Source organism: Ranitomeya imitator, chromosome 6, assembly GCF_032444005.1.
Source record: "Ranitomeya imitator isolate aRanImi1 chromosome 6, aRanImi1.pri, whole genome shotgun sequence".
NCBI classification, from domain to species: Eukaryota; Metazoa; Chordata; class Amphibia; order Anura; family Dendrobatidae; genus Ranitomeya; species Ranitomeya imitator.
This window is the reverse complement of record NC_091287.1, coordinates 488,039,235-488,051,549: the sequence shown is the minus strand read 5'-3', so window position 1 is coordinate 488,051,549 and position 12,315 is coordinate 488,039,235. Positions and strand designations below refer to the sequence as shown.

General features: G+C 46.4%; 1 protein-coding gene across 1 annotated transcript in view; it reads right to left on the bottom strand.

The window, feature by feature from the left end:
• The window catches only part of LOC138642971 (RNA-binding protein 12B-B-like), a 23,285-nt gene extending 14,360 nt beyond the window's left edge, over positions 1–8,925 (bottom strand). Inside the window, exon 1 of the mRNA XM_069731620.1 lies at positions 8,907–8,925. The gene's annotated coding sequence lies outside the window, so the exon portion shown is untranslated. The remainder of the gene's footprint in view (positions 1–8,906) is intronic.
• Positions 8,926–12,315: the final 3,390 nt, after the last annotated feature.

Genomic DNA, 12,315 nt, shown 5'->3' with positions numbered 1-12,315 from the left:
GAGAAAGAGAGAGAGAGAGAACGAGAGAACGAGAGAGAGACGAGAAGAGAGAGAGAACGAGAAAGAGAGAGAGAGAGAACGAGAAAGAGAGACGAGAGAACGAGAAGAGAGAGAGAACGAGAACGAAGAGGAGAGAGAACGAGGAGAGAACGAGAAAGAGAAAGAACGAGAGAACGAGAAAGAGAACGAGAGAACGAGAAAGAGAGAGAACGAGAAAAGAGAGAACGAGAGAGAGAGAGAAGAGAGAGAACGAGAAAGAGAGAGAACGAGAAAGAGAGAGAACGAGAGAGAGAGAGAGAGAATATGAGAGAGAGAGAGAGAACGAGAAGAGAGAGAGAGAGAAAGAGAGAGAGAGAGAGAGAACGAGAGAGAGAGAGAACGAGAGAACGAGAGAAGAGAAGAGAACGAGAAAGAGAGAGAGAGAACGAGAAAGAGAGAGAACGAGAAAGAGAGAGAGAGAGAACGAGAGAGAGAGAGAGAACGAGAAAGAGAGAGAGAACGAGAAAGAGAGAGAACGAGAAAGAGAGAGAGAGAAAGAACGAGAAAGAGAGAGAGAACGAGACGAGAGAACGAGAAAGAGAGAGAGAGAACGAGAAAGAGAGAGAACGAGAACGAGAAAGAGAGAGAACGAGAAAGAGAGAGAACGAGAAAGAGAGAGAACGAGAAGAGAGAGAACGAGAAGAGAGGAGAACGAGAAAGAGAGAGAGAGAGAACGAGAAAGAGAGAGAGCGAGAACGAGAGAGAGAGAGAGAGAGAACGAGAAAGAGAGAGAGAGAACGAGAAAGAGAGAGAACGAGAGAGAGAGAGCACGAGAGAACGAGAAAGAGAGAGAACGAGAAAGAGAGAGACGAGAGAACGAGAAAGAGAGACGAGAAAGAGAGAGAGAAAGAACGAGAAAGAGAGAGAACGAGAGAGAGAGAGAACGAGAAGAGAGAGAACGAGAGAACGAGAAAGAGAGAGAGAACGAGAAGAGAGAGACGAGAAGAGAGAGAACGAGAGAGACTGAGAGAGAGAACGAGAGAGAAGAGAGAGAGAACGAGAAGAGAGAGAGAACGAGAGAGAGAGAGAGAACGAGAAAGAGAGAGACGAGAAAGAGAGAGAGAAAGAGAGAGAGAGACGAGAAAGAGAGAACGAGAAAGAGAGAGAACGAGAGAGAGAGAGAGAGAGAGACGAGAAAGAGAGAGAGAGAAGAGAGAAAGAGAACGAGAAAGAGAGAGAGAGAGAACGAGAAAGAGAGAGAGAACGAGAAGAGAGACGAGAAGAGAGAACGAGAAGAGAGAGAGAAGAGAAGAGAGAAAGAACGAGAAGAGAGAGAGAACGAGAGAAGAGAACGAGAAAGAGAGAGAACGAGAGAGAGAACGAGAAAGAGAGAGAGAGAACGAGAGAAGAGAGAGAACGAGAGAACGAGAAAGAGAGAGAACGAGAAGAGAGAGAGAAAGAAGAACGAGAAGAGAACGAGAGAGAGAACGAGAAAGAGAGAGAGAAAGAACGAGAAAGAGAGAGAGAGAGAACGAGAAAGAGAGAGAGAGAACGAGAAAGAGAGAGAACGAGAAAGAGAGAGAGACGAAGAGAACGAGAAAGAGAGAGAACGAGAAGAGAGAGAGAACGAGAAGAGAGAGAGACGAGAGAGAGAACGAGAAAGAGAGAGAGAACGAGAGAGAGAGAACGAGAAAGAGAGGAGAACGAGAAAGAGAGAGAGAACGAGAAGAGAGAGAACGAGAGAACGAGAAGAGAGAGAAAGAACGAGAAAGAGAGAACGAGAGAGAGAACGAGAAAGAGAGAGAACGAACGAGAAGAGAGAAAGAGAGAGAGAAAGAGAAAGAGAGAACGAGAAAGAGAGAGAGAACGAGAAGAGAGAACGAGAAGAGAGAGAGAGAACGAGAAGAGAGAGAACGAGAAAGAGAGAGAACGAGAAAGAGAGAGAGAGAAAGAGAGAGAACGAGAAGAGAGAGAGAGAACGAGAAAGAGAGAGAGAGAGAACGAGAAAGAGAGAAGAACGAGAAAGAGAGGGAGAACGAGAGAGAGAACGAGAAAGAGAGAGAGAGAACGAGAAAGGAGAGAGAACGAGAGAACGAGAAGAGAGAGAACGAGAAAGAGAGAGAACGAGAGAGAGAACGAGAAAGAGAGAGAAAGAACGAGAAAGAGAGAGAGAACGAGAGAGAGAGAGAGAGAGAACGAGAAAGAGAAGAGAACGAGAAAGAGAGAGAACGAGAAAGAGAGAACGAGAAGAGAGAGAACGAGAAAGAGAGAGAGAGAGAGAAGAACGAGAAAGAGAGAGAGAAGAGAAGAGAGAGAACGAGAAAGAGAGAGAACGAGAAGAGAGAGAACGAGAGAGAGAACGAGAAAGAGAGAGAACGAGAAAGAGAGAGAGACGAGACGAGAAAGAGAGAGAGACGAGAGAGAGAACGAGAGAAGAGAGAACGAGAGAAGAGAACGAGAAGAGAGACGAGAGAACGAGAGACGAGAGAGAGAGAGAACGAGAGAGAGAGAGAGAACGAGAAAGAGAACGAGAAAGAGAGAGAACGAGAGAGAACGAGAGAGAGACGAGAGAGAGAGAGAGAACGAGAAGAGAGAGAGAGAACGAGAGAGACGAGAAGAGAGAGAACGAGAGAGAGAGAGAGAGAACGAGAAAGAGAGAGAGAGAAGAGAACAGAGAAAGAGAGAGAGAACGAGAAAGAGAGAGAGAGAGAGAGAGAGAACGAGAGAGAGAGAACGAGAGAGAACGAGAGAGAGAGAGAGAGAACGAGAGAGAGAGAGAGAACGAGAAAGAGAGAACGAGAGAACGAGAAGAGAGAGAGAGAGAGAGAGAGAGAGAACGAGAAAGAGAGAGAGAACGAGAAAGAGAGAGAGAGAACGAGAAAGAGAGAGAGAGAGGAACGAGAAAGAGAGAACGAGAGAGAACGAGAGAGAGAGAGAACGAGAAAGAACGAGAGAGAACGAGGAAAGAGAGAACGAGAAGAGAGAGAGAACGAGAGAGAGAGAGAGAACGAGAAAGGAGAACGAGAAAGAGAGAGAACGAGAGAACGAGAGAGAGAGAGAGAGAACGAGAGAGAGAGAGAGAACGAGAGAGAGAGAGAGACGAGAAAGAGAGAGAGAACGAGAAAGAGAGAGAGAGAACGAGAAAGAGAGAGAGAACGAGAAAGAGAGAGAGAACGAGAAGAGAGAACGAGAAAGAGAGAGAGAGAGAACGAGAAAGAGAGAGAACGAGAGAACGAGAAAGAGAGAGAACGAGAAAGAGAGAGAACGAGAGAACGAGAAAGAGAGAGAAGAACGAGAAAGAGAGAGAGAACGAAGAGAGAGAGAGAGAGAGAACGAGAAAGAGAGAGAACGAGAAGAGAGAGAGAACGAGAAAGAGAGAGAACGAGAAAGAGAGAACGAGAAAGAGAGAACGAGAAAGAGAGAGAGAACGAGAAAGAGAGAGAGAGAGAACGAGAGAGAGAGAGAGAACGAGAGAGAGAGAGAGAACGAGAGAGAGAGAGAGAACGAGAAAGAGAGAGAACGAGAGAGAGAGAACGAGAGAGAGAGAGAAGAGAACGAGAAGAGAGAGAGAGAGAGAGAGAGAACGAGAGAGAGAGAGAGAGAGAGAACGAGAAAGAGAGAGAGAACGAGAAGAGAGAGAACGAGAAAGAGAGAGGAGACGAGAGAGAGAGAGAGAACGAGAAAGAGAGAGAGAACGAGAGAGAACGAGAGAGAACGAGAAGAGAGAGAGAACGAGAAGAGAGAGAGAGAACGAGAAGAGAGAGAGAACGAGAGAGAACGAGAGAGAGAGAGAACGAGAAGAGAGAGAACGAGAAGAGAGAGAACGAGAGACGAGAGAGAGAGAACGAGAAAGAGAACGAGAAAGAGAGAGAACGAGACAGAGAGAACGAGAAAGAGAACGAGAGAAGAGAGAGAACGAGAGAGACGAGAGAGAGAGAGAACGAGAGAGAGAGAGAGAACGAGAGAGAGAGAGAACGAGAGAGAGAGAGAGAACGAGAAAGAGAGAGAGAGAGAACGAGAAAGAGAGAGAGAACGAGAAAGAGAGAGAGAACGAGAAAGAGAGAACGAGAAAGAGAGAGAACGAGAGAACGAGAGAGAGAGAACGAGAACGAGAAAGAGAGAACGAGAGAGAGAGAGAGAGAGAGAACGAGAAAGAGAGAGAACGAGAAGAGAGAGAACGAGAGAGAGAGAGAGAGAATGAGAGAGAGAGAGAGAACGAGAGAGAGAGAGAGAACTGAGAGAGAGAGAGAGAACGAGAAAGAGAGAACGAGAAAGAGAGAGAGAGAACGAGAAAGAGAGAGAACGAGAAAGAGAGAGAGAGAGAACGAGAAAGAGAGAGAGAACGAGAAAGAGAGAGAGAACGAGAAAGAGAGAGAGAACGAGAAAGAGAGAGAGAACAGAGAAAGAGAGAGAACGAGAAAGAGAGAGAGAAAGAACGAGAAGAGAGAGAGAACGAGAGAGAGAACGAGAAAGGAGAGAGAGAGAACGAGAAAGAGAGAGAACGAGAGAACGAGAAAGAGAGAGAACGAGAAAGAGAGAGAAGAGAAAGAGAGAGAGAGAACGAGAAAGAGAGAGAGAGAACGAGAAAGAGAGAGAACGAGAAAGAGAGAGAGACAGAGAGAACGAGAAGAGAGAGAGACAGAGAGAACGAGAAAGAGAGAGAGAACGAGAAAGAGAGAACGAGAGAACGAGAAGAGAGAGAACGAGAAGAGAGAGAGAAGAACGAGAAGAGAGAGAACGAGAAAGAGAGAGAGAGACGAGAAGAGAGAGAGGAACGAGAAAGAGAGAACGAGAAAGAGAGAGAACGAGAAGAGAGAGAACGAGAGAGAGAGAGAGACGAGAAAGAGAGAGAGAGAAAGAGAGAAAGAGAACGAGAAAGAGAGAGAGAGAACGAGAAAGAGAGAGAGAACGAGAAGAGAGAGAGAGAGAGAACGAGAAAGAGAGAGAACGAGAAGAGAAGAACGAGAAAGAGAAGAGACGAGAGAAAGAACGAGAAAGAGAGAGAACGAGAGAGAGAACGAGAAGAGAGAGACGAGAAGAGAGAGAACGAGAGAACGAGAAAGAGAGAGACCGAGAAAGAGAGAGAGAAAGAACGAGAGAGAACGAGAAGAGAGAGAGAACGAGAAGAGAGAAGAGAAAGAACGAGAAGAGAGAGAGAGAACGAGAAAGAGAGAGAGAGAGAACGAGAAGAGAGGAGAGAAGAGAACAGAGAGAGAAGAGAGAAAGAGAGAGAGAGAGAGAGAGAGAACGAGAAAGGAGAGAGACGAGAAAGAGAGAGACGAGAAAGAGAGAGAACGAGAAAGAGAGAGAGAAGAGAAAGAGAGAGAACGAAGAGAGAACGAGAAAGAGAGAGAAGAACGAGAAAGAGAGAGAACGAGAGAGAGAACGAGAAAGAGAGAGAACGAGAGAACGAGAAAGAGAGAGAGAAACGAGAAAGAGAGAACGAGAAAGAGAGAGAACGAGAGAGAGAGACGAGAAGAGAGAGAGAAGAGAACGAGAAGAGAGAGAGAAGAGAGAGAACGAGAAAGAGAGAGAACGAGAAGAGAGAGAACGAGAAGAGAGAGAACGAGAAAGAGAGAGAACGAGAAAGAGAGAGAAGAGAAGAGAGAGAACGAGAAAGAGATAGAGAGAGAACGAGAGAGAGAGAGAGAGAACGAGAAAGAGAGAAAGAACGAAGAGAGAGAACGAGAAAGAGAGAGAGAGAAAGAGAGAGAACGAGAAAGAGAAAGAGAGAGAACGAGAGAGAGAGAGAGAGAGAACGAGAAAGAGAGAGAGAGAGAACGAGAAAGAGAGAGAGAACGAGAAGAGAGAGAGAACGAGAAGAGAGAACGAGAAGAGAGGAGAGAACGAGAAGGAGAGAGAACGAGAAAGAGAGAGAGAACGAGAAGAGAGAGAACGAGAGAACGAGAAAGAGAGAGAAAGAACGAGAAAGAGAGAGAGAACGAGAGAGAGAGAGAGAGAACGAGAAAGAGAGAGAACGAGAAAGAGAGAGAACGAGAAAGAGAGAGAACGAGAAAGAGAGAGACGAGAAAGAGAGAGAGAGAGAACGAGAAGAGAGAACGAGAAAGAGAGAGAAGAGAACGAGAGAGAGAGAGAGAACGAGAGAGAGAGAGAGAACGAGAGAGAGAGAGAACGAGAAGAGAGAGAGAGAACGAGAGAGAACGAGAGAGAACGAGGAGAGAGAGAGAGACGAGAGAGAGAAGAGAGAGAGAGAGAACGAGAGGAGAGAGAGAGAGAGAGAGAGAACGAGAGAGAGAGAGAGAAGAGAGAGAACGAGAGAGAGAGAACGAGAAAGAGAGAACGAGAAGAGAGAGAGAGAGAGAGAACGAGAAAGAGAGAGAACGAGAAAGAGAGAGAGAGAGAGAACGAGAAGAGAGAGAGAGAGAGAGAACGAGAAAGAGAGAGAACGAGAAGAGAGAGAGAGAACGAGAAGAGAGAGAGAACGAGAGAGAGAACGAGAAGGAGAGAGAACGAGAAGGAGAGAGAACGAGAAGGAGAGAGAACGAGAAGGAGAAGAGAACGAGAAGGAGAGAGAACGAGAAGGAGAGAGAACGAGAAGGAGAGAGAACGAGAAGGAGAGAGAACGAGAAGAGAGAGAACGAGAAAGAGAGAGAACGAGAAGGAGAGAGAACGAGAGGAGAGAGAACGAGAAGGAGAGAGAACGAGAAGGAGAGAGAACGAGAAGGAGAGAGAACGAGAAGGAGAGAGAACGAGAAGGAGAGAGAACGAGAAGGAGAGAGAACGAGAAAGGAGAGAGAACGAGAAGAGAGAGAACGAGAAGGAGAGAGAACGAGAAGGAGAGAGAACGAGAAGGAGAGAGAACGAGAAGGAGAGGAACGAGAAGGAGAGAGAACGAGAAAGGAGAGAGAACGAGAAGAGGAGAGAACGAGAAAGAGAGAGAACGAGAAAGAGAGAGAACGAGAAAGAGAGAAGAACGAAGAAGGAGAGAGAACGAGAAGAGAGAGGAGAACGAGAAAGAGAGAGAACGAGAAAGAGAGAGAACGAGAAAGAGAGAGAACGAGAAAGAGAGAGAACGAGGAAAGAGAGAGAACGAGAAAGAGAGAGAACGAGAAAGAGAGAGAACGAGAAAGAGAGAGAACGAGAAAGAGAGAGAACGAGAAAGAGAGAGAACGAGAAAGAGAGAGAACGAGAAAGAGAGAGAACGAGAAAGAGAGAGAACGAGAAAGAGAGAGAACGAGAAAGAGAGAGAACGAGAAAGAGAGAGAACGAGAAAGAGAGGAGAACGAGAAAAGAGAGAGAACGAGAAAGAGAGAGAACGAGAAAGAGAGAGAACGAGAAAGAGAGAGAACGAGAAAGAGAGAGAACGAGAGAAGAGAGAGAACGAGAAAGAGAGAGAACGAGAAAGAGAAGAGAACGAGAAAGAGAGAGAACGAGAAAGAGAGAGAACGAGAAAGAGAGAGAACGAGAAAGAGAGAGAACGAGGAAAGAGAGAGAACGAGAAAGAGAGAGAACGAGAAAGAGAGAGAAACGAGGAAAGAGAGAGAACGAGAAAGAGAGAGAACGAGAAAGAGAGAGAACGAGAAAGAGAGAGAACGAGAGAGAGAACGAGAAAGAGAGAGAACGAGGAAAGAGAGAGAACGAGAAAGAGAGAGAACGAGAAAGAGAGAGAACGAGAAAGAGAGAGAACGAGAAAGAGAGAGAACGAGAAAGAGAGAGAACGAGAAAGAGAGAGAACGAGAAAGAGAGGAGAACGAGAAAAGAGAGAGAACGAGAAAGAGAGAGAACGAGAAAGAGAGAGAACGAGAAAGAGAGAGAACGAGAAAGAGAGAGAACGAGAAAGAGAGAGAACGAGAAAGAGAGAACGAGAAAGAGAACGTTATTAGATACGCTATTTCATCATGTGAAGGTGACAGTGTGCTTACTGTACAGATTTTCCTAGAGATCTTTCTAGAAAGGTCCTAGTGCTGTCCATACAGGAAATCCTCAGTCCCTAAAATATTTAATTAGGACACTGTGACCCCACATGAAACAATGGTGACTAACAGGTTAAATTCCCCACCTGTTCTCAGCTGTAAAGGGTGAAACTATCAGATAACCAGATTGTGGATAACCCCTCCCCCCCAATAATAATAAAAAATGGCTACTCCCCTCCCGGGGCGCACTGAACCTGTGATGTCAGGTGAGGTAACACTGTTTGGCTGCAGCAGACACGTGATGCAATGTCTTGTCATCTGCCAGAATAGCTGTGGAAGGGGAGTAGCCATTGTTTTGACCCTAAGGCTATGTGCACACGCTGCGGATTCGTGTGCGGATTTTTCCACACCGTTTTTGAAAAATCCACAGGTAAAACTCACTGCATTTTACCTGCGGATTTTGTGCGGATTCCTATAGGGGGGCAGGTGTAAAATGCTGCGGAATCCGCACAAAGAACATACAGTCTGCGGGAAACCACATGGCAGCGTTTCCATGCGGTATTTTGTTTTCCACAGGTTAAACATGGTACTGTAAACCTGATGGAAAACTGCTGCCAATCCGCCGCGGATCCGCACCCTGTGCACATAAGGCATCACTCCAGCGGTCCCCTCCCCCCATCACCCCTCCCCCTCTCCTCAGAGCTCCGGCCTCCCCTCCATGCTGCCCATGTGCTCGGTGCGGTCGCCGTGCACTCAGCACTGACCATACTCTGCGTGCACGGAGGCGGCGGGACCGGAGCAGCTGCTCACGGCTGACTGGCTCCGAGTATCCACTCGTCCTCTGACACACGGCCGCCCCGGGGTAATGGCGGCAGCCAGCCGGAAGCTGCGCACCAAATCTCTCCAGACAGAAGGCACGTGATCCCTGCGCCCGTGCGCCGTCACTGCGGGCAAACACAACCCCAAGAATCGTCTACGGGACGTTCTCGCTTTACGGCACCTACCGTACTCGGAGCACGATCGCTTGCTACCAGTCCTCGCCAGCGGCCTTACCTGTCGTGACGTCACTTCCCGCTTCAGGACGGAAGTGCTCTGACGCCTAATTTAGTCGCCAAATCGTTTAAAGGAGACGTGACCTTAATGTAATTGGCGGGAGCAGCTGCCATAGACCGTACAATGAAGTGTTCTATGCTGCAGGATGCCGGTCAGGAGGAGCCCGGGGGTCCGCAGAGCAGCGAGCATAGTGCTGCAGGTCACCCCCAGAACGGGCACTATGTGCGGCCTCTGCTCCCAGGCACTGCAGGGGTCAGGACGTTATTGGAGGGAGGATGCCCCCTTAGAACAATTTAGTGGGATAGGTGATAACTGAGATCACTGGGGGTCCGATACAGTCCACTACATCTAAGTGCCACCTCCAGCCGGCGTATAGGCCCGAAACAATGCCCATCAGCTCACATTCCCTCTGCTGGCATCATTACAGTCTATGACCCAGTCAGCGCATACGTCCGAATCCCATTTGCGGAGGGTTCAGACATAAGCCTCAGTGGGGCCACTGAACGGGTGCCAAAGCGCAATGTGAAAGCCCCCTTAGGCCGGCGTCACACTAGCGAGTTTTACGGACATATGAGCGCATAAAATACGTCCGTAAGACTCACCTAACAAACGTCCCAATTATTCTCTATGCCCCTGCTCCTATCTGCCGTATTTTCCTGATCAGTATTATACGGCTTTCTACGGCCATAGAAAATCGCAGCATGCTGCGTTTGTCACCGTATTGCACAAAAAAAAAACGCCAATGAAAGTCTATGGAAGCCCCAAAAATACGGATTACACACGGACCAGCAGTGTGACTTGCGAGGAATACGCAGCGGTGTTAGCGAGAAAAGCCGGCAATTCATGTCGGGTTTAGGAAGGAGAAAGCAAAAGCCGGCAATTGAATTACCAGCTTTAAAGCTATCTAGCGCTGTATGAAGTAATAATATATATACATATATGTGTCTACTGACATATATATATATATATATATATACTAGCTGAAGAGCCCGGCGTTGCCTGGGCATAGTAAATATCTGTGGTTAGTTATAGCACCTCACTTCTCTTATTTTCCCATCACGCCTCTCATTTTCCCAATCACATCTTTCATTTTCTCCCTCACTCCTCTCATTCCCGCCTAACACTTGTCATTTCAACCTCACATCTGTCATTTTCTGATCACTCCATTATTTTTCCTCACTCCTCTCATTTTTCACTCACACCTTTTATTTTCACCTCACACCTCTCATTTTCACCTCATCACCTCAGTATATACATGTTTGTCATCTCCCTTATATATAGTATACATCTGTATGTCATCTCCTGTATATAGTATATACCTGTATGTCATCTCCCCTGTATATATTATATACCTGCCGTGTGTCATCTCCCCTATATATAGTATATACCTGAATGTCATCTCCTATATATAGTATATACCTGTATGTCATCTCCTCCTGTATATAGTATATACCTGTGTGTCATCTCCCCTGTATATAGTATATATCTGTGTGTCATCTCCTCCTGTATATAGTATATACCTTCATGTCATCTTCTATATATAGCATATACCTGTAGGTCATCTGCTCCTGTATATAGTATATACCTGTGTGTCATCTCCTCCTGTATATAGTATATACCTGTGTGTCATCTCCTCCTGTATATATATGTACCTGTATGTCATCTCCTCTATATAGTATATACCTGTGTGTCATCTCTCCTGTATATAGTATATATCTGTGTATCATCTCCCCTGTATATAGTATATACCTGTGTGTCATCTCCTCCTGTATTAGACCTCGTTCACACGTTATTTGCTCAGTATTTTTACCTCAGTATTTGTAAGCTAAATTGGCAGCCTGATAAATCCCCAGCCAACAGGAAGCTCTCCCCCTGGCAGTATATATTAGCTCACACATACACATAATAGACAGGTCATGTGACTGACAGCTGCTGTATTTCCTATATGGTACATTTGTTGCTCTTGTAGTTTGTGTGCTTATTAATCAGATTTTTATTTTTGAAGGATAAGACCAGACTTGTGTGTGTTTTAGGGCGAGTTTCGTTTGTCAAGTTGTGTGTGTTGAGTTGCGTGTGGCGACATGCATGTAGCGACTTTTGTGAGATGAGTTTTGTGTGGCAACATGCGTGTAGCAACTTTTTGTGTCGAGTTGCATGTGACAGGTTAGTGTAGCAACTTGTGTGCAGCAAGTTTTGCGCATGGCGAGTTTTGCGTGTGGCGAGTTTTGTGTGTGGTGCCTTTTGAGTATGTGCAAGTTTTGTGTGAGGCAAATTTTGCATGTGTTGCAACTTTTGTGCATGTGGCAATTTTTCCCGCGTGTGCAAGTTTTGCGTGTGGCGAGTTTTCCATGAGGTGAGTTTTGCACTTATGGCGAGTTTTGCAAGAGCCTAGTTTTTGCATGTGGCGAGTTCTGCGCGTGGCGAGTTTTGAGCGGTAACTTTTGTGTTTCGACTTTTATGTGGTGAGGTTGGAGAATGTGTGGTGAAATGTGTGCTGAGGGTGATATGTGTTCAAGCACCTGGTAGTGTGTGACGCATTTTGTGTGTGTGTTCATATCCCCGTGTGTGGTGAGTATCCCATGTCGGGGCCCCACCTTAGCAACTGTACGGTATATACTCTTTGGCGCCATCGCTCTCACTCTTTACGTCCCCCTTGTTCACATCTGGCAGCTGTCAATTTGCCTCCAACACTTTTCCTTTCATTTTTTCCCATTATGTAGATAGGGGCAAAATTGTTTGGTGAATTGGAAAGCACGGGGTTAAAATTTCACCTCACAACATAGCCTATGACGCTCTCAGGGTCCAGACGTGTGACTGTGCAAAATTTTGTGGCTGTAGCTGCGACGCCTCCAACACTTTTCCTTTCACTTTTTCCCCATTATGTAGATAGGGTCAAAATAGTTTGGTGAATTGGAAAGCACGGGGTTAAAATTTCACCTCACAACATAGCCTATGATGCTCTCAGGGTCCAGACGTGTGACTGTGCAAGATTTGGTGGCTGTAGTTTCGACGCCTCCAACACTTTTCCTTTCACTTTTTTCCCCATTATGTAGATAGGGGCAAAATTGTTTGGTGAATTGGAACGCGCGGGGTTAAAATTTCGCCTCACAACATAGCCTATGACGCTCTCGGGGTCCAGACGTGTGACTGTGCAAAATTTTGTGGCTGTAGCTTCGACGCCTCCAACACTTTTCCTTTCACTTTTTTCCCCATTATGTAGATAGGGGCAAAATTGTTTGGTGAATTGGAACGCGCGGGGTTAAAATTTCACCTCACAACAAAGCCTATGACGCTCTCGGGGTCCAGACGTGTGACTGTGCAAAATTTTGTGGCTGTAGCTGCGACGGTGCAGATGCCAATCCCGGACATACACACACACACACACACACACACACACACACATTCAGCT